This window comes from Macaca mulatta, chromosome 8 (genome assembly GCF_049350105.2).
Source record: "Macaca mulatta isolate MMU2019108-1 chromosome 8, T2T-MMU8v2.0, whole genome shotgun sequence".
Lineage (NCBI taxonomy): Eukaryota > Metazoa > Chordata > Mammalia > Primates > Cercopithecidae > Macaca > Macaca mulatta.
This window is the reverse complement of record NC_133413.1, coordinates 29091921-29119901: the sequence shown is the minus strand read 5'-3', so window position 1 is coordinate 29119901 and position 27981 is coordinate 29091921. Positions and strand designations below refer to the sequence as shown.

The following is a 27981-nucleotide window of genomic DNA, read 5'->3' as shown; positions in this document are numbered from 1 at the left end:
CCAGAGGACATTCTCGTCGCCATCTTGGTTTTGGTGGGTTTTGGCTGACTTTTTACTGCAACCTGTTTTATCAGCAAGGTCTTTATGACCTGTATCGTGTGCTGACTTCCTATCTCACCCTGTGACTTAGAATGCCTTAACCGTCTGGGAATGCAACACAATAGGTCTCAGCCTCATTTTACCTAGCTCCTTTAAGATGGAGTTGCTCTGGTTCACATGCCTCTGACAAAAAGAAACATGAGGGTTTGCATGGTTCAAGATCATTCCAGTCCAGGTCCACCTGCTGCTCAGACACATTTCAGTCCCAACCTTGAGAAGCCCACAGGAATCAATTTGGACAAGATCTGCTGACACCAGTAATGATCACCAGAAGTCTCCAAAGACTGCTCCCTCTGAGAAGGGCCAATGGCACTAGTTGGGGTGGGGGCAGCCAAGTCTATTGCTTCTGCCCAGATTGGCCTGGCCTGAACCCACTCTGCAGCTCCCTGCTATCTGGGTCTAGGTCTTGGGTTCTGAGGACTTTAGACCTGAATGGGCTTTGAAGGTAACACACCCCTGGACTCTCTCCCACGGCTTTGCAGCCCACACCTGGGGCTCCTGTCTGATGCTTGGTACATTCTGAGCTCTGGTCTCTGCTCAGCCTCGAGCTGAGGTGGCAACCACAAACCTCTTCGTCCCACAGCACTGCTGAGCAGACTAACCTCCCACTCTTGGGTTCTATTCTTGGCTGTCAACATTGGCATCATGTGTCAAGTGCCTAATTGCATGGCCGTGAGCCTGGTGAGGGGAATGAAGGCTCCAGAACACAGGGTACCCTGCTCACCAGTGCAGCCCACGACCCTTCTGAGAACAAACAGGTCGTACAGGCAGAATACTAAACCAGACATGAGTGGACACGACACACTTCTATATAGCTGGGTGCACCCGTGCATAACTGGGGAGGAGGGAGGTGCCCGCTGGGGAGAGGCACATGGGACAGGGAAAGAACACAGCCCCTGGAGGCAGGAAATGTGGGGTCTGGTTCCCAGCCCTTCACTACCTAGTAGCTTATGACTGGGAGGCAGTCAATCAGAGCATTGTAGGATTTAACACTGGAAGGGTCCAGTGGATTCTAGGACCTGGATGCTCCTCAAGGGAAATCATTAGAAACACATGTGTTCTGCCCTGGACCTACAGGTCAGAACTAGGGGGTGGGGCAAAGGGATCTTTATTTGAACAGAAATGATGATGGCATGCTTTGGAAATGACTGGATGACCATTGGGAAGGGTGACACCAGAGAGGAAAACTCAACTGCCCGAGTCAGACACTTGGTTCAGGGCAAAGCTGAGACCAGATTGTCGTCTCCTCATCCCAGGCTACATCCTGGCTCTAAGACCTTAGCCTCTGAGTTCCCTACATGTCCAGGACAGGGTAAGGGGACTCGAGAGGGCCTCACTGGTCTGGCAGGGACTGTGCTACTGCCCACATCTTCCTTCTGCCCCAGAAATGCCCTATGCTGCAGCCTGGGCACTCCTGAGCCCATGTCCCCCTCGTGATTGTGAGATCACATGGATGAAGATGTCGTGCCACACCCATCAGCCCCTTCCAGCCTCACAGGATGGTGGGAAAACCTTGAGTTCCAGTCCCCATTTTATAATCCATCATGAGACTAATCAAGTTGATTCAGCTCTTTGGACTCAGGTCCCCTCTGTTCAAAGAGGAGATAAGGCTGGACTCTCAAGTCATTTCCAGCTCACTGTGCTATTAGATTTACAGTGTCTCAGGGCTGAAAGGAATCGCAGACATCACGTAGTGCAGTGCTTCATGTCTGGCGCACCTGGACAAAATCATCCCCTCAGCCCTCAAGGGCATGTGGGCCAGGCTTTGTAATAACCACGCTTTCTGGTTTCTACATTTGATGCTTTGACGTGGGGCCCCACTGACCCTGGAGGGACTGCTTCTCCCAGGGCCAGCCAGTTTCTGACAGCTGCCTTTCATATATATGTAAACCAACCCATCCACAGCCCACACTTGCAACCGCCTCTTGTCACACTCACACTGGAGGTCACTATCCATCTGTCCTAATCACCCCAGGGTAGGTACCAGGTAACTGGGGACAGTGTCTATGCGAGAGCCCAGAGCCTGCTGAAATTATTCAGATGAGCCAATCCTAAACCTGCTATGCTGTTTCATGTTCCTTCCCATGGAAATCACAATAAATGCTCTTGCTTACATTTTTTCTCACTCTCTCTGCCTCCTGACCTACCTGTACTGCCCCACGGGGCCCTGTATGGTGTGCTGGGACTCCTGTTGTGAGGGGTCTGTGAATGTGAACTTCTTCCTTCATGACAGTCATCTCTGCATCTGCATGTCTTACCATACTGGATTAAAACAAATCCCAAGTATACTCAAAACAGGCCAGCCATGGTTGGACCTGTTAGGTCCATGGTTGGAACCTTTAGGCTTAAATGCAGTCCCCTTTAGGGTTTCCAATCCCTGCCAGTCTACTTTTTGTGTGCCCTGCAAACACTTCTATTGTCTATGTGTACTGCGAATGCAAAAGGCTTAGAAGCCCCAATGTGCAGCCCCTGCTGCCCCTCAGCCTGGCGATTTACCCCCTATGTATGGGCGTTCCCACTTCCAAGGAGCTCTCTTTGGTGGAAAAGCCTGCATTATACTCACCGCAAGCCTGCTTTCTCACTGCTGTTGGTCCCTGCTTGGACTTCTGCCCTCTGGGGTCATGCAGGGTTGGTTCAATACCTCCTCCTTGTGATGTCTCCTCAGCTTTTTATAAGCAGCAGCTCTAGGTTCCCTAGAGGCTTTTCTTCTCCCACCTAAACACCTCTTGTTCAAGAGGCATATTTTTCACTATTCTGTGGCTCTCGAAGATCCCATACCAAGGCTCTTCTCTCAGGGCCTCTCCTGCTTTAAACCAGAAGGAGAAGACACCCTGCCCTGAAAAGATGCCTGACCTCCATATGATCACTGCTGGTTTTTCATGAGAGTTTTAATGTGAAATCTCCAATTAAAAAAAAAATTATTTTAGAGACAGAGTCTCGCTGTGTCACCCAGGCTAGAGTGCAGTAGTGTGATCATAGCTCATTGTAACCTCCAACTTCTGGCCTCAAGTGATTCTCCTGCCTCAGCCTCCCAAGTAGCTAGAGCTATAGGTGTGTGCCACCACACCCAGCTCTATGTTTGAAATGTTGGGATAAACTTACACAATATAGAGGCAGGGAGGAGCAACGGGCCCTCTCCCAGCTGCTTGCCCAAGGCCAATTCTCTCCAGTTGTTTAGCTACTTTCCAGTTGGAGGGGACAGAGTTTTCCCACCACTGCCCAAGTCCCCTCCCCAGGCAAAGAACTATGCGAAGACTCTGGTCACAGAGAACACTTTAGACAGCAGCTTGTTGGAGAAGTCTGTGCGGGGACTAGGGAGTAAGATGTCTGATATGTGCTTTGAACACAGGATCATGCTGCCTCCCTGCTGTGCTCCCACAGAGAGAACACAGCATGCTGCTGCCATGGGCTCCCCACTGTGGCAGGGGCAGGGCCCTGATGTTTGGGCCTGGGTGTCTTTTCTCCTAAAGCAGCAGCAGTGGTAACGTGCATGAGTGAAGCCCATCAGGCATGGCTGGTGGAGCCTAAGCCAATACGACAGTGGGTATCTGGGCTAAGGGGGCAACTGTGGCTTTGGTTCAGCTGATGCTTGCCTTGTGAGAATGGATGCTTGATCTCTATGGGGCCACTTCTAGTCTTTCAAGAGAAGCTGGAAATTTAGACTTTGTATATAAACTCTCTAATCTTTAAATGCTAATGCAGATTTACAAAACAGTATAAGCTAACAAAAACACATCTTTGGATTGGATCAAGTTCCAGGACCACTAGTTTGCATCCTCTGTCCCAACCTCAGCTGGGGTTACCCTCCCCTCCAGAACAGGGTGGTTGCCAGCACAGCCCAGGTGTCCTCAGCTCTCCTCTAGGCTGTCTCAGCTATGATGTCCTCTGGCCATTGCTCCCTGTGGTGGTTAACTTTCTGTGTCAACTTGACTGGGCTATGGAGTACCCAGATATTTGGTCGAACATTATTCTGAGTGAGTCTGTGAGGGTGCTTTTGCATGAGATTAGCTTTTGAGTTGGTAAACTGAGTAAAGTGGATCGACCTCCCTAACAAGAATGGGCCTCATTCAATCAGTTGAAGGCCTAAATAGAACAAAAGGCTGACCCCCCTGCTGAGTAAGAGGGAATTCCTGCTGCCTCAGGGCCCTCCAACTGGGACACCAGCTTTTTCTTGCCTTCAGAATCAAACTGAAACATTAACTCTTCCTGGGTCTTGAGCCTGCCGACTGTAGATCTTGGGACTAGCCAGTCTCCATACTCCTGTGTGCCAATTCCTTATAATAAATCTCTTTATAGACATCTCTACATCTTGTTTGTTCTGTTTCTCAGGGGAACTTGGACTAATACACTCACTTTAATCAAAAGATAGTTACACCTTTGAGGAAGAAACTGAACATTTTATCAAACGAAAGTTCCTCTTCTGGCTCACTGACCACATTTATATCATATTTCTAGCGTAGAATATAACAACAATAGCAACTACTATTTATCGAGTGCTTTGTATGTATCAGGCATGGGGTCAAGCAATGCATATGTGCTTTCTTATGCAATCCACATAATACCCTGTTCCCCTTGCAGAACATATGAGTATCCCTAGCTCAAGAATCATATTGGTCCTTCCCAGGACACGCGCCTCTGCCTAGATCGGTGCCTGGCACAGACGAGGTGCTCAGTAGATTATTCCTGAAATCAAGAAATGAACTCTTCTTTAAAAAAGATTCTGTTGGCCGGGCACAGTGGCTCATGCCTGTAATCTCAGCACTTTGAAGGGCCAAGGTGGGCAGATCACCTGAGGTCAGGAGTTCGAGACCAGCATGGCCAACACGGTGAAATCCCATCTCTACTAAAAATACAAAAATTAGCCAGGCATGGTGGTGCATGCCTGTAATTCCAGCTACTCGGGATGCTGAGGCAGGAGAATTGCTTGAACTCAGGAGGCGGAGGTTGCAGTGAGCCAAGATTGTGCCACTGCACTCCAGCCTGGATGTCAGAGTGAGACTCTGTCTCAAAAAAAAAAAAAAAATATATATATATATATAATAAAAAGAGATTCTGTTTATATTCCCATATTACAGATGAGAAAATGGAATCTCAAGGACAATAAATAACCAGCCCAAGGTAATAGAGCTAAGAAATGGTAGAGCTGAGACATACCTCCAAGTCCCTTGAGTTCAAAACTCACATTCTTCACCCTATGCCCACTCCCAGTGTGCATGGAAGAACCAGGTCCGCCTCCAGCCCCCGACCTTGGCATTCACAACTACAACTCTCTCAGTCGGCAAGAATGCCCTCTGTGTAGCTCCCTCAATGCTCAGCAAGCCCGAGCTACCCCCAGGCTGACAGTTTTACTCCTGGACAGTCCACCAGGGCTTATAAAGACTAACCTGGGGCCAGGTGTGGTGGCTCATGCTTGTAATCCCAGCATTTGGGAGGCTGAGGCAGGTGGATCACTTGAGGCCAGGACTTTGAGAACAGTGTGGCCAACATAGCAAAACCCGGTCTCTACTAAAAATATAAAAAATAGCTGGGTGTGGTGGTGAGCACCTGTAGCCCCATCTGCTTGGGAGGCTGAGGTGGAAGGATCATTTGAACCCGGGAGGCAGAGGCTGCAGTAAGCCGAGACTGCACTACTGCCCTCCAGCCTGGGCAACTCTGCCTCAAAAAAAAAAAAAAACAAAAAACAAAAAACAAAAATAAACTAAAAAGACTAACTCGAGAGTCTCACCACAGTTTTCTCTTTAAAAATAGGAGAAAATCAAGAGAGGAAACCCACTGAAGTCTCAGATCATCCTCTTTTCATAGAGTTGCTTTCAGGTAACACGGGGAAAAGGTCTGATGCACAGGCTGAGACGTGAGACCACAGAGCAAGATGAGGCTGACCACACTTTGACCTGCGTAGAGGAAGGTCGTGAGGCAACATATCCAGTTTCCAGGAACTCCCTGTCCTTGCATTCTGCATTGCTCTTGAGCCTCATGTGGGTGAAGCCACACAGCAGATCGGCAGATAGAGGATGGGTGGTGAGTGGAGTTAGGCACATTTCACAAAAGGGAAATCATACCAACCACAGGTAAGGGACAAGAGAGGGGAAGGATGAAGGCCGTAATGGAAGGGCGCTGGATAGACCAGAGGAGGTGAGTGATATGCATGGGCCTTCGCACACTGTCAGACTTACTGGTTTACAAAACAGTAAGCTAATCACTTGGCCTTGAATGTGGCCATATATACAAGTCTCTTCATTTGCTCCTTAGTGATTAAACCTTCCCACCCACTGGTATCTGGAAAGCATCCCTGATTGCCCTGTTCTTCCTAAAAGCCATCTCAGTCCATAAATCCACCGGGTAGTGCACATCTGCTTTGTCCAAGACAAACAATGGTCTGATTTCTCTCTCTTGCAGCATCGAGCTCCCTTTCACTGATTTCAATACAACACAGCTGTTCTGATAATGATATAGCCAGGTACGAGGAAAACTGCATAGAATGTTATGGCTCCTGCCTGAACTCCCAGGAGCTCTGAGACCCTGAGCCCAACACATCCTCAATGGAGACCTCTGTTGCCTCACTGAAGCAGAATGCTGGACCAGCTCTGATAATCTCTGACTTAAGTTCTTTCTTTCTTTTTTGAGATGGAGTCTCACTCTGTCACCCAGGCTGAAGTGCAGTGGCATGATCTCGGCTCACTGCAACCTCCGCCTCCCAAGCTCAAGCTATTCTCCTGCCTCAGCCTCCCAAGTAGTTGGGATTACAGGCACATACCACCATTTTTGGCTAGTTTTTCTATATTTTTAGTAGAGAGGGGGTTTTACCATGTTGGCCAGGCTGGTCTCAAACTCCTGCCCTCAGGTGATCCTTGGTCTCTCAAAGTGCTGGGATTTCAGGCATGAGCTACCACACTCAGCCTTGACTTCAGTTCTTTTGTTTTTGAGATGGAGTCTCATTCTGTCACCCAGGCTGAAGTACAGTGGCATGATCTCGGCTCACCACAGCCTCTGCCTCCTGGATTCAAGCAATTCTCCTGCCTCAGCCTCCCCAGTAGCTGGGACAACAGGCATCCACCACCACACCAGGCTAATTTTTGTATTTTTAGTAGACATGGGGTTTTGCCATGTTGGCCAGGCTGGTCTCGAACTCCTGACCTCAGGTGATCCACCCGCCTCGGCCTCCCAAAGTGATGGAATTACAGGCGTGAGTCACCACACTCAGCCTTAAGTTCTTAATACATGAACTCCTGTGTCACTTGGCATTGGGTTCTTTGCAGATAGAAGCCCCTGGAGCCCCCAAGCCCAGCACAGGGCCCGGTCATCTCAGGTCCCCCTATGTGCCAGTGAAGGGATCCTGTGATTCTAAGAGGGTAGAAGGTAAGCTGTAGGGCAGCGGGTGTGGAGGTCGAGGTCTTAGGGCAAGGCCTTTAAGAAGAGGGAAGCGGAGGTTGGAAAACATGGGGAAGAGGGAGGGCATAAGGAAGAGATGTTATTCCATTCTGCTTTCAACACAATATCACAGCTCTGTTTATTCTGAGAAGCAACCAGCTGCAGCTCCAAAATAGTGATGCCGAGAAACGCCTCTGATGACAGAGACTGCTGCTGAGGGAACAAGGTTAGAACAGCCCTTCGCAAGGGCTGGAGTGAGAAAGGCCCCGAGAGGGGAGACATTCCTGGATCTCTTTCCACTTCTGCCCCGCCTGCCCCTGCTTCCTCCTTCCTAGCCCAAGGCAGCCCTAGCTCTTCTTTCCAGGATCTCCAGGACCCAGGGCTGGCACATGACAGAGCAGAGTGTGGCCCTGCCGTCACTCCAGGCCCCAGCAAGAGTGGTCAGTGTTCCTGGACAGAAGCTCCATGGCCAAGTGGCACAGATGGCTTCCTTCTCCCTGGACCCGAATATCCTTTTCAAGCAATGTTGCTGGGAGCAGGAGAGATAATGAGACAATGGGATGGAACCAGCGGGTTTGCTAAGTGTCTGTGTTAAGAGCTTGTGTGTGCTTGCACATGTAAGCAGGAGCAAAATCACACCAGGTGAAGTTAATCAGGCAGGAAGCCTTGTTTCCAGGTTATTGCAATAGGGCCAAGGCTATTGCAATAGGGGAGGCAGACTGAACTCACTTCCGACCACTAGGGGAACAGCTGGCGATTCACAGCCAGTGGGCAGGGTGAGGGAGTCAGTGGAGGGACAAATACTAAGGGGAATTTGGTTAGGTAGCGATGGTGGCGGGGTAGGGGGTCAGGGGGTGGTTCTTGCTGGACTTTCTGGCGCTTAGCAGGCCAAGGAGCAGGGCTGGGGAGCCAAAAAGAGGGCCAGAAGAGCCTGCCTAAAGTTCAGTCAAGGAAGGGAAGGAAAGCAAAGAGAACAGGATATTTAGGGACATAGCTGTTCCCCTCCCTCACCCATGTGAACATCAGTTCTAATTGGAGCCACCCATCCGTCACGTACTCACTCCATGGCAGAGAGAAAGGATGGTCCTAGGCCATCTGGCATCTGCTAACAAGGGCAGCGTGAGTTTGGGCCCATAGAGGCCCATCCCATCCCCAAAGCAGGCCAGCCTGGGCCTGACCGCACAGCCCCCTATTCCGTGGGGCCTGCTTTGTCCCCTGGCTCTTATGGAATCAAAGAGACCCTGATACAGTTTAGATGTTTATCCCCTCCAATTTTATGTTGAAATGTGATTCCCAGTGTTGGAGGTGGGGCCTTGTGGGAGGTGTTTGTGTCATGTGGTGGATCCTTTATGAATGGCATGGTGCCTTACCCACGTAATGAGTTTAATGAGTTCATGCGAGATCTGTTGTTTAAAAAGGAGGCTGGCACCTCCCCTGCTTCTCTCTTGCCATGTGAGACACAGCTCCTCTTCCCTTCTGCCATGATTGGAAGCTTCCTGAGGCCTCACCAGAAGCCAAACTGATGTTGGTGCCATGCTTGTTCAGCCTGCAGAACCATGAGTTGATCAAGCCTCTTTTCTTTATGAATCACCCAGCCCGGATATTCTGTTACAACAATGCAAACAAACTGATACAAACCCTGAAAGGACTTTCCCCACAAGGCCCCACTGCATTTGCCGGGGACTAACCTGGGGTGACTGAGAAGAGAGGCCATCGTCCTGGGGGCCTGTCACCTTCCTCCCTATTGAAATGGACACTTGGCTAAACATGGACAGGTGGGCAAGCCCAGACACCCTGCACCTGGGCTGTTCAGTCCCTCACTATCCTCAGCAGGACCAAATGGACCCAATCCACATGGACTTTCTGGACTCTTTGTTCAACAGCCCGGAATACCCTCCAGCTGCCACTGTGCCCACTGGAGGGTCTCTCCGGCAGGGCTGGGCTGCCCCAAAAACCAGGATGGCCACTTGGCTCAGGCCTCACAGGACAAAGAACCCTTGACATTATTTCCAAATGAGTCCATTCACGTAGCCAGTGTGTGTGTGGCATGTGTGCGTGTGTGTTTAAAACTATTAATTGGTGAAAGTAAACATTTAAATGACATCATAATGTTTGCTGCCCTATTTGGCTATTTCTCTCTCTCCTTCTTCTTTCTTAATCCAGAGAGACTCCAAACATGGAAGGGGCCCAGGCTTTTCTAGAACTCTAGTGACCCTGGTCTCAGGCACCTTCTACCTCCTCACATTGAGCATTCCAGTGCCAGCTGAGCCACCACACTCGGCCTCCTCCTCTGCCGCATCCTCTTTTCTCAGTCCAATTCTGTGTCTGAGGCTGCAGCTCCTCCCTCCCCCTGCACCCTCTCCTCTGCACCCTCTCCTGCCCCAGCCCAGCATTGCCCTTTGCTCTCCACACACAGCCACTCAGCCACAAACACCCCTTGACATGCTTGAGTGGGAGCCTCAGAGCTGGTCCTCTCCCAGCCTCTATTGTGTGTGCTCAGAAATTTCAAAAGGGACTTCCTGCCTCCGGGGGGAAATGGGCTGGGTCACAAGAAATTTGCATACTGTAAAGACTGACCTGCACAGGAACCCTGGCTCAGGAAATACCTTCCTGGGAGCAAGAGGCCAGATGGTGAGAGGAAGAGGCTAGAAGTTGTTGCCATGCCCAGATGCCTGCTCAGCTTCTGCCTAGAACTGACTCCATAGGATTTTGGGCAGATAATGGTCTGGCTGGTGGAAAGACTTCCTAAATTAATTAGGCAAAGGACAACACAGCACCACAAGAACCCTGGGCACCCACATCTAGAAGCTGGATGTTGCCTGGTGATTGCTTTGTACACATAGGAGACAAACAAGATTAGCACAAAACCTCAGAAGATGGGAACTGGGGGCATTAGTCCAAAGCCCTAAAAGAAGTAGACAGCCGCCCCCTGGGGGATAGAGAAATGGAAGGGGTGGGAGGTACTGGGGTGGATCTGTCCTCAGGGAGGCTGAACTAATTCTAGGATCAGCACTGAAGTGAGATTTTCTAGTGACTTGTGCCACCCCAAGACCCAAGAGCCATGATTTGCTTCTTTGGGTTTCAGAATTTCCTGTCAATCACAGGAAGTAGCGCAGGTGGGTCCTTCTCCTATTTGACAAGGAAGCTTCTTTGAAAGGTGATGTCAAGAAGAGATGAGGCAGGTGTGCCAGGGCTGGCTGCCAGAGGCCTCCTGTTTCTGGGGCAGTGTCAACAGAAAACAGTAAAAACATCAGGTATAATTAGTGGTTTTGTTTGAAATGCTTCTGTCAGGACTGGCTAAGTCCGAAGTCCTTCATTGCTTTATTTCATACTGAGGAGCAGTTTTACAGCCTTTGAAAGGAAGGTAAATTACCAGCAATGTCTGGCTGGAACAGTCCCCATCACCACGGTCATCTCAGGCCCTCCTAGCTTTAAGGTGTGTGCATTTTGCCTTCTAGGAGGGAACACAGGCTACTACTCATAATAACTTTAAAATAATAAATATCTTTGGGGTATTTTTAATGAGCAGTGACAAATGTTTACTCATTTAATCCTCAAAACAAAGAAGTTGGTATTGTCATTCTCCTACCATGTTACATATGGGGAAACTGAGGCATAGGAGATTAAAGGAACTCTCTCAGTGGCACAGAGGTAAGAAATGGCAGATCTGTTTCCTATTTCCTTAACCAGTATACCACACTGTCCCTCAAGGAAACATACGGGACTTTGCCATATTGCAGAGTAAAGGAACCAAGGCTTAGGCAGGTCCCTGTCTTGCTAAATTCTTTCTTTTTCCGAAGAAAGAGGCCAAGGTTAAGGTGTCATGGGTCTACTGCCTTCTCTCGGGCTAGGGATGAACTGCGGGAATTGTGACTACAATCAATTCAACAAACACCTTTGAGTACCGACCCAGTGGGCAGACGAGAGAGAGTACAAAAGGAGAAATTAGTGATCCAGGGACTGACAGCCAAGTTGGAGAGAAAGATATCGCCACCAAATAATACCACACAGCACAGTGTGGTCAGTGTAAGAGAAGGGGACATGAAATTTTGTCTGGGGAGTAGCACGGGTGAAGGAAGTTAATTTCACCTCATGGGAAAGGCAGGATATGAGTTGGACCTTCTAGGCTGGCTAGGTTTGTAAACAAGAAGAGGTGGATTGAAAGCTGTTAGCAAAACTTAGAATGCATATGGGCAAAATTGCAGGAAAGCCTGAGGCTTGCTGAAGATGTCATCAGAAGTGTCAAGGTTTACAGAGGTGACTACCCACAGCTATGCATAGGACAGATTTGCAGGAAGAAACCCTGGGGCAGCAATCGAGTGACCAATGCATTGATTTTGGCAAGAAGAAGTAGTGTCTTACTCAAGATGGGGGCGATAATGAGGAAAAAGAAGTAGATGAAGGAAGATGTCCCAAGGTGGAATCCACAGGAATCGATAGCCAGTTAGAAGAACAGCAAATATTGCCTACAGTCTTCTCCTGTCAATGGGACGTTGGTGAGGCCACTCATCAAGTCAGGATGAGAAGATGGGGTTGGAAGGTTCTGGGATCATCCATATGCAGGTAGTCAAAGTGGGAAGGTCAATAATGCTTGCTTAACTGTAGCTCAAGAATTCATGGTAAAATTCTGTTCAGTCCCTGCGGTGCTGAGCCTAATGTCTCCCTGCCCCACATCTCCATATCTCTGCCTGTCTAAGGCTCCTCTTGGTAAAGCCCACGTCAAATTTCACCTTCTGAAAGCTTTTCTTCATGGCTGCTTTTCCCTTTTCAGCACATCTTGGTTACTGTAAATGTGCTATGTTTACCCTTTGGGGCTCCAGGTTTCTGGTAAGCTGGCAATAGTGTGTTAAGCACTGTTTTCCCAGTTGTATTTAGCATAGGCCCTGGAATTCACGCCTCCATCATTCACCCAGGAGTATGGAACCGAACTGCCCTGGCTGAAGCCCCTGAGGTGCATTCTCTGAGCTGCCTGGGGTGCATCGCATGGAAGGCACCTTAGAGCCTCTGGTGGCAGTCAGTGGCACAGAGGGCAGAGCTGAGCACAAGCCACAGCTCTATCCCTTGCTAGTCATGCACAGACTTATTTCCAACTATCCTGAGCCCTGGCTTCTTCCTCTGTAAAACGGGGACGCTGATGCAGCTGTTTCAGCACTGTGGTGAGGACTCCTTGCCAGGTGTTTGTATGTAGAATGTGTGGAGAGCCCCGGGCCCTGGGACTCAGCTGGTACACAGGATCTTAACTGGGGGGAGCTGCTTGTGCGCATGTGTCAAGACAGGAGGCCGGGCCCTGGTCTAATCTTAGCCCTGCAGCGCCCTGGGTATTTCCTCACTTCCTCATCTCCAGTGCATGGGAGAGTAATCGTGGCCCACAGGACTGGGGGTGGGTGAAGCCGCCGGTGAGAATTCACATGAACATATCCCCGGAACGCCAAGTGACTGTCACAGCCCAGCACATGGCAGGTATTTCTGGGGCTTCAGCCAGTCAATAGTCATCATGCAGCTACCCAGACAGGACATGGGTGAGCCCCTGAGTCTCTGCCTGGCTCAGAGGAGGAGGTCCATGATGAAAAAAAGAAAGACTTGCAAGAAGGGCAGGGTTAGACCCAAATCAGAATCACAGAGGCTCAGAGCAGCAAGAGCAGTCAGAACCCATGCTCTGCATCCCAGACCATGCGGGCACTCCCTCTTGGCCACTTCTTGCTTGATTTCTTCTAGTGATAAGGAACTCACTACCTCAACATTTCTGCAACCTGTCCCATTGCTCAGAGCTCTAATTATTAAAAAGCCTTCCTTTATATTCATCCCAAATCTACTTTTCTGTAACTTCCTGGGCCTGCTTGTGGAGATGCACAGAGCAAAACCCATCTCACTTCCACCTCGTGACCTTTCACTAGTGGAAATCAGCTCCTCTGCTCTCCCAGGCCTTCTCCAGTCTGACCTGCCTCAGTTCCTCCAAACACTTCTCACAAGATGTCATCTCTGACTCCCCTCTCTCCCTCAAAGCTTCGCAAAAGCTGGTTCAAGAGGGGCCCTCAGAACTGGGCTGAAGACCACAGAAGTGCCCTGGCCTGACGGGATGGGCTGCCCCTTGTCCTAGTCCCTACTTCAATGAGGGAATTTGCCCAGGGCCAGTGGGATAGCTTGAGTTTTTACTCATTTTCCACCATGACGAGAACAGGAGGGATGCTATCCAACGAGCTGCTTCCACAAAAATTCCCAGCTGTCTCTGGCCATGAGGGTATCCCTGTTCGTCATAAAGACTTGGGAAGATGCTCCAGAGAGGTGACACTGCCACACCTACTGAACCTCATTTCCATCCAGCAGTTCTAGATTTCATGTGGGAGCAGTGCTAGATTTTGCGTGGGAGCAGTTCTAGATTCTGCGTGGGAGCAGTTCTAGATTTCGTGTGGGAGCAATGCTAGATTTCGCATGGGAGCAGTTCTAGATTTTGCATGGGAGCAGTTCTAGATTTTGCATGGTAGAAGTTCTAGATTTCACGTGGGAACAGTTCTAGATTTTGCATGGTAACAGCTCTTTGCCTGCCCCTGTCTCTGTCTCAGAGACAGGCTCCCGAGGCTGGGTCCCTCCTGTCTCTGCTGGAAGGGGAGGCTGCTACACAGGGGGTTTGGCAAGGCCAGAGGGTCCCAAGGAAGACTTGGTGGGGGGAAACAAAACACTGCTGGGGTCAGGGTGAGGGTGGGGGTGGGGTGTTGCTTTGCCAAAGGCCCACAGGTGTTGGGAAGGAAGATGAGTAGTTCTCAGAGGAACAGAGAACCCTGCTCCCCATGGTCATCTCTCAGCAAAAACAGAACACCTTCCCCCCGCCGTGAGAAATTCATCCTAACACTAAATCCCTAGGTCAACAACTTTGGAAACCCTTAGCCCTTCTCCATCGGGCTAGAAGAGCCACAGTGTGGGGGGTGCTACCACTGGAAGTCTGGGTCTCACCAGCATAAGGAAATGACACATACCTGCCATGCTGATAGGGCCTGCCTGTGAGTCACGCCCAGGAAGTGGAGAGGGGAGGACAGGTCAGCCTAGGGGAGGGAGAAGGGGAGGCCCCGGAAAGTGCAGGCTCCTGGTGCTGCCCGGAGGCTCTAACTTTTCAACTCAAGCCCTGCCTCCAGGATGACAAACTGGGTCAGCAAAATGACAGGAGGTTCAGGGCCAGACCTGGATTAGGACAGGCCTGCCCAGACAGGTCAGCGATTTGTGTCCATAAAAGGAAGATCCAAGGGAAACGAGGCCTGCCCTTCTCACCCACAGACCCAGTCAGGTTGGTTAGTAAACATCAGACAGGGCACGCTCAGCGCGTCACCTCCAAACACATAGAGTGTGCTTGCCTGGCACATGGGGCAGGGCTGACTGCAATGATGAATAGGAGGATGAGAAAAATTCCTGAGGGACGCCGTCTGCATCATTGGGATTATCAGTGAAGAGCAGTGTGTGGGTGTGGAGGGGAGCAGGAGGGCTGATAGACTCCACAGCCCAGTCCATCCACATACAGAGGACCCCAGGACTGTACTTCATTGAGAGCACCAGAAAAGCAGGCAGTGGGCCTCAGCCACACCCACACCCCTGGGGAGACCACCTTGGATACCAGAGACAGAAGGGCCCTCCAGCTCCCTTAGTATGACCTAATTTTACAGAGAAGGTGCCTGGAGCCCATGAGCCCCCTACCCAAGGTCCCTCCCTGAAGTCAGAGGGAGAGCTGGGCCATTTTCCCACCCTGCCCAGTCCAGGGCTCACTCTTTCCTTTAAAAAGCCAAATCCAGGCCAGGTGCGGTGGCTCATGCCTGTAATCCCAGCACTTTGGGAGGTGAAAGTGGGAGCATCGCTTGAGGCCAGGAGTTCAAGAACAGCTGGAGCAACAAAAGGGAGACCCCCATCTGTACAAAAAGTAAAATAAAAAATTAGCCAGGCATGGTGGTACGTGCCTGTGGTCCCAGCTACTCGGGAGGCTAAGATGGGAGGATCACCTGAGCCCAGGAGTTTGAGGCTGTAGTGAGCTATGATTGTACCACTGAATTCCAGCCTGGGCAACAGAGCAAGACCCTATATCAAATAAACAAACAAAAAGGAAACAAAAAAGAAATAAAAAGCTAAATCCGGAGCTAAATAATTTGCACATATGGACATAGAGTGTGGAATAATAGACACTGGAGACTCAGGTGGGAAGGGGGTGAGGAATAAGAAATTACTTAATGGGTACAATATACAGTATTCGGGTGATGGCTGCACTACAAGCCCAGACTTTACCACTATGCAATGTATCCATGTAACAAAATCACACTCACTTGTACCCCTTAACTTTATACCAACAAAAAGCACAAATCCTACCCACCCTTCCCTACATCACCCCACTGACCATTTGAAAGACCAACACATTTTATTTAGAGAATAATTGGGGGCCCTTCCTGGCTGTCATCTGGAAGGAGAAGAAATCTCCACATCTAGACCTAGAGGGCCAGAGAAATGCAGTTTTGGGTCTTTCTCCCCATCTTGCAAGTGAAAAGATCCCAGGTGCAACATTTGCACAGAACTCTTTCACATCCTTTTCTGAAAGTTCACAGAATATACGTGTCATTTGATAGTTCACAGTGTTTTGGGGCATCGTACCCAGGGACATCCTACCCTCTCACCTACGGCCACCCCTTTGTGATTGCATCGCCATGGGGTTCTGCCACGGGATCAGATGTCAGCTAGCTCACAGGTCACACTGGCTTCCACGGTGAAGGAACGGGGCTGGAAGAAGGGAGGGACCTGGAAGGAGGCAGGGCACCAGAAACACTGACTGTTCTTGGGCTGTCCTCTGGCCTCTGTGACAGCTCCCTGTCTCTATCCCTCCCTGATCCCTGCCCGGGCCAGGCCTCCTCTGAGCATCAGCCGTCTCCCATCAGCATGCCCTTCCTTCTCTGCGGCGCTTGCCAGCATCACACATGGATTCCTTGGGTTGTCTGATGCCAGCCCATCTCCCATTCTGGATGTTAAGTTCTGGGAGGTCAGGGAGGACTGTGTCTCTTTATATGTCACCCTAGCCCTAGATTTCTAGTTGGCTCAGTGACATTTGTTGACTGAATAAATGAAAGTGAGCTTTTGCCAATGTGAGAGCATGCAGATGTATGATTTTTCAGTCGCTGTAATAGACAGACCTAATGTTGACTGGGCCCTTCCCCCTTCCCATGCATGGTATGCTGAATAAACCATAACAAAGACACCTTAATCACATCCGAGTGGTAAAGAAGAAATTCTCAGGTGTCAGAAATATCCGGAAAAATCTAAAGCAGTGTGTGGGCACTAAAGCTATGGAGGCCACCCAGGTATCAGAGGATGTTGGCCCAGGAGCTGGGGCCGGGGGTTTAACGTTCATGCAGGGTGATTTCTTCAGGCTCCAGACCCTTGTGAGGCAGGGATTAACACAGCAAATACCATCCTGACTACGAGGTGGGCACTAGAAACACTGTTCATCAGCCCTGGGCATGAAGAAGCTTGATCTCTGTCTGGGTCCTACGAAAGAAAGAAAGAGAGAGAGAGAGAGAGAGAGAGAAAGTAAAACCCAAAACCTGTGTCATTCTACTTACATGCAGTGGGAATTCTAATCCAAGTAATTAAAATAAAAACAAATCCAGAGATGGTGACAAGTGATTAAAGCAGAGGAAAAAGCAGAACTCTGGAGGGCATTTCCATAAAGCAAAAGCACATAAATACCCTGCTCCTCCTGCCCCAGTCCACAGTCACGATCCATACAACCAAACAACCCACCTTGAGAAAGCGGCAGCAGATGTACATTGTAGATCAGAAAATCAAGAACTGAAGTACGTGAAATAACTTAGGACAATTAAAAGTATATTTGCGAGGCCAGGAGCAGTGGCTCACACCTGTAATCCCAGCACTTTGGGAGGCAGAGGCGGGCAGATTGCTTGAGGTCAGGAGTTTGAGACCAGCCTGGCCAACATGCTGAAACCCTTTCTCTACTAAAAATACAAAAAAGTTAACCAGGCATTGTGGCGCATGCCTGTAGTCCCAGCTACTTGGGAGGCTGTCGCAGGAGAATCACTTGGACCTGGGAGGTGGAGGTTTCAGTGAGCTGAGATCACGCCACTGCACTACAGCCTGGGTGACAGAGCAAGACTATATTTCAAAAATATATATATTTGCAATATCTAAATAGAAAAAAAAAGGTATGCAAAGTCCAAGATGATAATCCTAATGGCTAAAATGGGGAGGGGAGATGTTGAAAAGAAGATAACGCTATAATCCCAATGGACAACAGTTTAGGACATGAGAAGAGAAAGATCAGAGTCAAAGTGTCATAAAATCCTTCCAATCTGGTGAGGAGGATAATGATATTGATTAATCTTAGACCTTAAATTCAAGTATGTGTTAAAAAATTAAAATAATAGAAACCCATTATTAGGTTTTATTTTTAACCAATTATTTCCATTAAAATAATAGAAACCTAATATATAACTTCTAAACCAATAGGCTACAAGACGAGAAAATAATAAGCACATAATCGATACAGTGAAAGGCAAGAGGTGAGAAAAGGCAAAGATGAAGCATGGCAAACAAAATAATGTAGTATACATATACTAAATATATTAGAAATCTTAATAAATAAAGAAGCTTAAATTGCCTGTTAAAAGACAAAGATGCTTAGACTTAATTTTTTAAAAAGCCGGCTATCTGTAGTTTACAAGAAGCAAACCTAAAAACATTAAGATATCAAAAGTTAAAAATAAAGAGACAGAAAAATATAAACCAGTTACTAAGTGAAAGTTGATACTGATATATAAAATAGCAAATAAGATTTGAAGAAAAACATTAAAAATATGATTATGAGGAATCATGTTAAAAAGGAAAAATTTGCCAAGAAGTTACAATCATAAGCTTATATGCACCAAAACACAAAGAATTAAAAATATAAAGCAAAAATGGATAGAAATGCAAAAAGAATTGCTTCTTTTCTTCTTCATGGTTTCATTTGGCCTGAGTGCTACAAAACTGTGTAGCAGTCAACTCAACTGAGGATGGCTTAACTCAGCTAAACCTACAGCAGAGCTATGTCCACAGCCCTGTGCTGCCCTAGGGGAATTTAGATGGTTCTAACAAATCTACCAAGGAGAAGAGGAGCAAAGAGTGAGATAACTAATGAGAAAAAGGGAACATCTACTATGCTTAAGATACTATGCTAAGAACTAAGTAAACCTTCTTATTCAACCTCACAGAAATCCAGTGAGGTTGGATTGGTTACCCCAGTTACTATTAGTAACCCCAATTTACAGAGTAGAAACCCAGTTTCAAAGACATTAAGTAACCTTTCAGAGGTCACATGACTGGGGAACAATAGAGTTTACATTGTAGTCATCTGACATAATCTCCATGAGGCCAGGGACCATATTTTCACTCCATATCCCTAGTATGTAAAACTATGCCTGGCACAGATCAGGCACTTGATAAATATCAGATGAATGGATGAATGCAGCTGTAATTCCAAGCCTGTGCATTTTCTATTATGCCAGAGCACCGACTCTGTTATCTCACTTACTCTTGGCTATCTATATCTTTATCTCACTCAGATCTCCTCTTCAAAAAAGGCATCTCCTCGCTCTAGCCTGACCCATTTCCCCTCTCTCATTCAGAGTTGATAAAGGAGAGAGAAGAAAGCCCAGTTTAACAACAACAGACCCAATTTCCTTCAAAGCTGGTGGTTGGCAAATGATGCTCCTGATAGCGGTTAAGGGAGACAGCAGGCAAGGGGTGGCCCCCTGCACTGGACATTTGCAAGAAAAAGAATTTCCCATTCTCCTCTGCTGTCGGTTGCTGGTTACCTCCCTATCCTACAAGATCATGAGAAGACCCCTGGAAATGATGTGAGGACCATAACGGATTAATATTTAAACACCAACTGAAGTGGCTCTGGAACCATACAAGTGGTGAGAAAATTCTTGGAGACAGAAGAAGTGCCAGAGGAATTTTAATTTGTCACTATTTTTTTGTACTTTTTATTTTGAAATAATTATAGACTCATAGGAAGTTGTACAAATAGCACACAGAGTCCTGAGTACCCTTGACTCATCTTCCCCTAATGGGAACACCTTGTAGAATAATATTAATACCAACACCAGGAAACTGACATTTGTATAATACTTGACTGAACTACAGACCTGATCCCACTTTCACTATTTTTTTACATGGATTCATTTGTATGTGTGGTTGTGCGTGGTATATATGTAGCTCTATGCAATTTCATCCTGTGAACACACTCATGAGACCATCACCACAATCAAGATACAGAACTGTTTCATCACCCTGAAAAGACTTCCTTGGGTTACCCCTTTTAGACACACTCATGCTGCCATCCATCTCCACAACCCCTAGTTTGTTCTCCATCTCTACAGTTTTATCTCTTAAAGGATGTGATGTCAATGGAATCATACAGCATGTGACTTTTTGAGATGAACATTTTCTTCATTCAGCATAATACCCTTGAGATCTATCCAGGTTGTTGCCCATGTCAATAGTTTCACTTTCATTGCTGAGTATTATTTCATGGTATGAATATACCAGTCTCCCATTGAAGGACATTTGTATTGTTTACATTTTTCCACTATTGACTGCAGCTCTTTGACAAAAGGGTCAGTCCTGCTTCAGGTTGCAGAGCCTTCAGAATTCCTGGTGAGCAGTGAGGATCTATACTGCATTCCATGAATTCATTGGCTTTTCAGCTGCAGTTCATTCTTATCAATCCTTCAAGTTTTAAGTAAAACATCAACTTTTCTGCGACGTCTTTGCGTTGATAACCATCTCCGTGGCCAGACTCTTGCAGCTTCCTTATAATCCCATAGATGTCCTTTACTCTTTGCCCTCAGCTCTGGCCCAGGGCCCAACACGGTCAGTGAGCATTTGTTGAATCAAGAGATCAACAGCAAAGCTGTCATCACAGTCTTTTCCTAATACAGGCCACCCCCACCTGTGATCATAACACATTGCTGGAAGCCACATAGAGAGGGACTGTCATCACTAAGGGGGCCACGTTTTCTTACTTGAACAATGTTATAATTACAATATAGATAGGGCCACCAGTAGGACTTTCAGATGGTTCCAAGGTGTTACTATTCTATATAATACTGGAACTTTTCTTGTTGTTGTTTTTTTTTGAGACAGTCTTGCACTGTCACCCAGGCTGGAGTGCAATGGTGTGATCTCGGCTCACTGCAACCTCTGCCTCCTGGGTTCAAGTGATTCTCCTGCCTCAGCCTCCCAAGTAGCTGAGATTACAGGTGCCTGCCACCATGCCCAGCTAATTGTTTGTATTTTTAGTAGAGACAGGGTTTCACTATGTTGGCCAGGCTGGTCTCAAACTCCTGATCTCGTGATTCGCCAGCCTTGGCCTCCCAAAGTGCTGGGATTACAGGCATGAGCCACCATGCGTGGCCTCAAACTTCTTAATATATAAGTGTATTTCTACAGATCTGATTATTTCGCTAGGAGAGAAGCCTAGAGCTAGAATTGCTCAGTCAGAAGGAATACGCTCTTATATTTCTTAGTACATGCTGCCAAGTTGCTCTCCAGAAAGGTAGCTGTATTGGTTGCCTACTATTGCTGTAACAAATTACCACCGATTTAGTGGCTTAAAATAACACTAATTTATCTTACCATTCTGGTGGTCAGAAGTCCTAAAACCAAGGTGCTAGCAGGGTTGACTTCTTTCTGGGGTGCTAGGGGAGAATCCTTCTTGTCTTTTCCAGCTCCTAGAGGCTACAACATTACTTGGCTCGCCGTTCCTTCCTCCATCTTCAAAACCAGCAGCATAGTCCTTCCGATCTCTCTCTTTTCTCTCTTCTTTCCTCTCTCTTTCTGACTTCTGCTTCTGTAGTTGCACTGCCTTCTCTTACTCTGACCTTCCTGCCTTTCTCTTAAAAGGACCCTTGTGATAACATTAAATCCAACCGGATAATCCAAGATAAACTCCCCATCCCACTATCCTTAACTTAATTGCATCTGCAAAGTCTCTTTGGCATGTAAGGTAGCACACACACAAGTTCTGGGATTAGGATGCAGACATCTTTGGGAGGCTGTTATTAGACAGCCTGTAGCAGAATATTAGAGCTAATGCTCCTTTTGAACGAGAACAAAGTATAGTCTAGGGAGTTCAGAGGCAGAATCAAAAATTGCTGCTTACTGTAAGAACATCATTCCCTCAAGACTGAAGTGCAAGGTGGTTTTCAGCTCTAGACATAAGCAGTATAATAAAAATATCATTCTTGAAAATCAGGGATGATTCTGTGGAAAGACCATCCACTAATACTGACATTGGGATCCAGCCCCGGAGAGACAGAACAAGAAGCAAACACACAAATTGGTTGGTGAGATCCTACAAGCAGGCCAACAAGACAAGGAAGGCAAGTTCAGTTACCTTCATAGAATAACAATCGTCAAAAAGCCAGCGGTATGTAAATGATTTATTGACGTATACTTCACACCCTCACTACCTGTTCTTTCTGCAAAGTTTTATTTTGTTCCCAGCAATAACATAATTACACGCTGCCAATTTTCAAGCACTTCGGATGTCACTGTTTTCCTCTGTTTTCCAAGTTTATCAGTCCTCCCAACAGTCAACGTACCTGCTGGCCACAAATCACAAACTGCTTGCACATAGATTGCAGGGGACTTCAATTGTTTCATCTGTCTGCAACGTTCTTTCCCTGCTTGGAAGAATTTCACTGGCTTTCTGTGTGAGACTATTCCTCCTCCCAGGCCATCCTTCTGCTGCTAGTGGAGATGGCTCATCACAGAGCACCATCTCCTTTTCCTCCCCGTCCTGGCCTGGACCACAGGATGGGGCACATTAATCAAGAGGAAGTAAACACAATACCCCACCCTTTTGGCTGTGGAGGTTAGTCCAGAAATGGACACATGATCTTAGCCAAACTAATCAGAGTTCTTCTTTGGCATTTTTTAAACTTTAGCTTGGGGAAAAGGGCTTTTCTCTGGGTGATGGGGCTATGGCTGGGAGCTCAGACACCATTAGCCACCAAGTTCCTTGCTTTTGGCACAAGTTGTTCTGAAAGAATTAAGCCAACATGTCATGACAATCAGAGATGTGAGAGACAGAAACAGAGGCAGAGGGGCAGACCCAGAGATGCCTGAGGTTCTGGGATGAGGTCCTGGTTCCCACCATGCCTGAGTTCAGCTGCTTCCTGGATCTTCACTTAATTTGAGTATGTGAGCCAAGGTGAATCCTCTCTTTTGGGTTTCTGTCATCTGCAACTAAGAGAGTGCTGGGGCAATAAACAGGGGTGTGAGGCCTGCCTTTCCCTGCTTCATCTTCAATAGCAGGCCCATTTCTGCTGATGCTCTTTTTCCTCTGCTCTTGGGAAACATCTTACAAAGCCACCCGTAGTCAGATCTAAGTGACTGATAAGGTTTATGGAGTTGGTGCTCCAGGCTATTAACTTCATGCAGCTGAGCAGTGGAAATTGTGCCTCCTGAGCAGCCTCCCCTGGGAACAGCCCTACCCTAGTTGCCTCATCTGTTCAAGTGCTGTCTTGGTCTGCCATTACTAGGTAGATATAGGGCTGTGTTATGGTGACCACAGGATCAATGTGTGTGTGTGTGTGTGTGTGTGTGTGTGTGTGTGTGTGTGTGTGTGTGTGTTAAAGAGAGAGTGAGCACGCATGAGTGAATGAGTTAGGAGCTGTGTTTACTCATACTCACAGATCAGCATGTGAGGGCAGTTAGGCCAAGCTGGGCCTTTCCTATCCCATATGAAGAAAGGACAAGGAGAAGAAAATTCCACAACAGATTGGTAAGCAACATACCCTGCATCTGAGATGTCCTAGCAAAAACCAGCACTTTCTTGGACAAGGAGTGCCATCCCCAAAGCCGAGGGTGATGGACTAGCCTGATGTAGTATCTCCCTATCCACCCCTACTGCCCTTGAGTATTGGAGAAAAACACGGCCCCCAACATTAACAGCCCAACTGATATGTAGCTCATGGCAAACTTACACCATAAATCTTCCGGGTCCCTTCTGGAGTGGATGCTAAATAAATATTTTTGGATTGCTAACTAAATATTTTTGCAATTAATCCCCTTTAATCCCAAGACTAGATGAGCAGTCCTGTGAAAATGTGGCTCTCCACTTCTCTGTATCCTTTAGGTGACTGTAGCCTGGGCTGGCTTAGGTGAAGGAGACCCCCATACTTCTTAGTCAATCCTTTGTAACTGTTCTCGTTATGCAAAATGCTATGGTACTTCTTCTAGAATCCATCCCCTTGAGTTCAGAATAATAATGTATTAGTCCGTTTTCACACTGCTGATAAAGACATAACTGAGACTGGGCAATTTACAAAAGAAAGGGGTTTAATTGAACTTAAAGTTCCACGTGGCTAGGGAAGCCTCACAATTATGGCAGCAGGCAAGGAGGAGCAAGTCACATCTTACATGGATGGCAGCAGGCAAAAAGAGCTTGTGCAGGGAGACTTCCGTTTTTCAAAACCATCAGATCTCATGAGACATATCCACCATCATCAGAACAGTGTGGGAAAGACCTACCCCCATGATTCAATTACCTCCCACTGGGTCCCTCCCACATCACGTGAGAATTCAAGATGAGATTTGGGTGGGGACACAGCCAAACCATATCAAATAATGTGCATCCAAATAAGTAAAAGCTCCTTTCATAGCTGATTCTATAGCAAAAAGAAGTTTACAACCGTGGGCTGGCCCAGATGACCACTCCCCTCCAACCCTGAAGACATTAAATAGATCGTGGTCTTGCTCCAACAAGCATTTAGAAGAGGTGAGATGGTTGGGAGGCTTTTCCTGTCTTTTGCTTTTGTTTTTTGCAGGAACACATGTTGGCCTTTCCTTGGCCTTCCATGCGTCATGCCTACACTGGAGACTATGAATTCTATAGGTGAGTAGGTGGGTGAAAAAAGCACTTTGGCAGCTTATCAAGATACGTGCACAGCACTGCTTTAGAAAAAGTAATGGGGTGAGGGGGAGCCACCAGCCTTATGAATTGGTGAGAACTTTGAAAGCTGAGAGAGTCAGGGACAGCAGTGCTTGGAAGAGCAGAAGGGTGTTGGTTGGCTGGGGAGAGGACAGGCAGCCCCCCTTCCGTGGGGCCCCTGAGTCAACCATGATGGGCACAGCAGAGCCGCTGCTGTCAGCTCCCAGCCCAGAGGAAGTGAAGCCCAAACAGCAGACTGAGTCATATTTATTGAAGAGACCACGAGAACAAAAGCTGTAGACAGGAGCTTCTGCGGGGGATGGCATTCAAACTGCTTTTACCATCCCATTAGCAGTTTCTCTTTCCCTTGAGTGGATGGGCTACGTGGGAAGTGGGTTACAAATATCAAACAGAGGTTCCATTTTCACATTGCCCTTCAATGGGCGGTTTTAACCCTACATAACCAGGTGTGTTTTGAGAGATTTGCAGACTGCTGACATTTTAGGTGTAACGTTTCCCCATAGATAAGTCTATGTTTTATTCAAAAGATAATGTTGATGAAATTATCCTGGAGATTGTGAAATGTTGAAAATGGAAAGTTTTACATTGCAAAGACTAGTTGGAGGCATTAGTACACTTTTTTTTTTTTTTTTTGGCAAAGGATATGTTTGGAAACTCAGTTCTAGCCTCAGATGGAATCCACTGGGACCAGTAGAGGGATAGAAGTCAACAGATTCAGGGTCTAGACAAATTCTTTGTCTGTGTGGCTGTGGAACCTTAGGCAAGTCACTTTTATGCATTCTTATTTTTGTATTTTTATTTTAAAGGTAAATGAAACATTTCTACAATCCCAAATTAATCACTTCTAACATCTTGGAGACCATTTTCTCACCCGTGATTAAAGGGGTTGGACCAGGTGATTATTATGGTTCCTATCGGCTTAATATTCTTTGATTCCATGACTTTCTATTCTATGGGTCCAGGAAGAACATAGATTAAATCCCACTGCTCCTTGTGAAATATCTATCTATCTATCTATCTATCTATCTATCTATCTATCTATATCATTTTTAGACACACGGTCTTGCTCTGCCACCCAGACTGGAGTGCAATAATTATAGCTCATTGCCGCCTGGAACTTCTGGGCTCAAGTGATCCTTCTACCTTAGCATCCTGAGTAGCTGGGACTACAGACTACAGGTGTGCACCACTGTGCCTGCTCCAAGTATGTACGTGTGTGTGTGTGTGTGTGTGTGTGTGTGTGTGTGTGTGTGTATATATATATATATTTTTTTTTTTTTTTTTGAGACGGAGCCTTTCTCTCTCCCCCAGGCTGGAATGCACTGGTGTGATCTCGGCTCACTGCAACCTCTGCCTCCCGGGTTCAAGCAATTCTCCTGCCTCAGCCTCTCGAGTGGCTGGGATTATAGGCATGTGCCACCAACACCCTAATTTTTGTATTTTTAGTAGAGACGGGGTTTCACCATGTTGGCCAGAGTGGTCTCGAACTCTTAACCTCAGGTGATCCACCTGCCTTGGCCTCCCAAAGTGCTGGGATTACAGGCACGAGCCACCTTGCCCAGCCCCAAATACTTATATTTTTTAAAAGTTAGTTACAACTGGGGTTAATAGTTCGCACTTGTGTTATGTCTGACCTCTTGCAACTTTATTATGAAGCAGGAGTTCCCCCGCTTATTAACAGGAGGCTCTACTGATCTTTGCCCTGAAGTCACGGGACTGGAGAATGTGTAACAGCAAGGTCCCTGAGTGGGGTTGCACCCCTCTCCCCAAAGGGCATTGAAATGGATCTTCCAGACACATCCAGAGCTTTGAGAGCTCTGAATCTCCTATCTTATCTGCTGAGATGCTGTTATTTGGAGACCCTATCATTGCCTGGGGGAAGTCTCTCAGAAGAGAATGCAAATGTCTCTGAATGTTTGCTCATCCTTGGCCAGACTCCCAATCTACAAGGTCTCAATAACATGCGAATTCTATTTGTTCATCCCTCTGCTATTTGACTTACTGTGACTGACGTTATGCATTTTTCAATGTATTGCTTAATGTATCCTCCATTTGCAAATTCTACTGTCTTTTAGGCTGCTACCAAACACACAGCCACCATGGAAGTAACCATGACATAAACTTCAAACACCTACACCAGCGATTGCTTCCCTGTACCTTTATCATGCTTTGAGTATGCTCTGACTCATTTGTTTTCCTTACTGAAAGAACAGAGTTATATACATTTCCGTGCTAGGATGAGAAGACTGCAGAATGTTACTGGGCTGAGGTCTTGACTGGGTGATAACCAGCCACCTCGGTCAAGGGGCCACTGTGAACAGAGAGTAGAAGTATTGCTGCAATCTATCCTGACAACTTTAGGACAAAGACTGCCTGTGATGAAGAAGTCTGTTCTATCTAGGGTGGCCCTTGATGGGCAAGCAACCATCACCTCTCAGTTTGTCACAATATTAGGATTTAAGGGGGTTTTAGACATTTTGGAATCTCATTTCATTTTACAGGTACAAAAATGGGACCAGGTTTGTCCGAGAAAATTATTCTAAAATTTGTAAAACATCTTGAAATGTGTACAGGATATCGATGCATATTATTTCCTTTGAGCTTTTTAGCAACTCTGCATGAGACATGCCAGGTGCTCTTCGCTCCATTTTACAGGGGAATGAAAGGAATCTCGGGGCTGTTGGGTGTGGGGCCCAGGATCAGAGCTGAGGTCTTCAACCCTGCCCCGCGTTCCTGCCAATGCACTGTGCTGCCTTCTAAGAATCCAACTCCAAAACTGGCTTTAGCTTGAGGTTTGAAAGGAAGAACAAAGAGGCAGAGATGGAAGGACAGGAAGAGGATATTTAACGGGTTCTCTGACTGTATGCCATGTGGTTTATTACAGAGTTCTATTTGTACTTTATGTAATTGCCATCTTTGCCCTGTGAGGCAAATATTCCAACCCCTCTCGAAAATTAAGACTTAAAGAGGTTAAAGGAACTTGACCTAAGTCATACAGTTAAGACCAAAAAACAAACAGAAAAAGGGATCTGGGATTGGAAATACACTTTTAGACTCTAGACTCTCTGGCCTTCTCTGTTGTTTTCTGGGTGCAACATGACACCCTGGAAACTTCAGTTAAGTCACAATGATCCAATTTCTAATAAGGACACCAGAAGAGAGCAGGAGGCAGGCCTCAGTCCCCTCTGTTTCGCATCAGACCCAGTTGTCTGAGGCTGGGATGCACAGGAACATGAGAAATAGTAATGAGGGAGAAACATGCCTGATGGGGTGTTGGAAAGACAGAGGCATAGGTACTGGGAGGACAGGTTAGCTGCAAGGTGGAGGTCCATGCAGTGTCAGGGCATGGAAGAACAGCCTCCAAATGGAAGAGGCAGTGGTGAATGGCTTGGGATGTGGGGGGATGTGGCTTGGTACAGGGCAGGGCTGCGTGGGAGCAGAGAGGATTCTGCAAGCTGCCCAGCCTGCATCACTGGCATCCTGAGAACAAGTGCAAGCAGAGAGATCCGGCCCTTCAAGAACCACCTACCCAG

General features: G+C 47.2%; 1 protein-coding gene and 1 long non-coding RNA gene across 7 annotated transcripts in view; one reads left to right on the top strand and one right to left on the bottom strand.

Annotated features, from left to right (window-relative positions):
• Positions 1 to 27981, bottom strand: part of PTK2B (protein tyrosine kinase 2 beta) — a 135691-nt gene that overhangs the window by 84139 nt on the left and 23571 nt on the right. The window lies entirely within an intron of this gene.
• On the top strand, positions 20364 to 26430 carry LOC144330760 (uncharacterized). The gene is made up of 2 exons (XR_013397217.1): positions 20364 to 25343; positions 25502 to 26430. It is a non-coding gene; the product is annotated as an uncharacterized LOC144330760 (long non-coding RNA).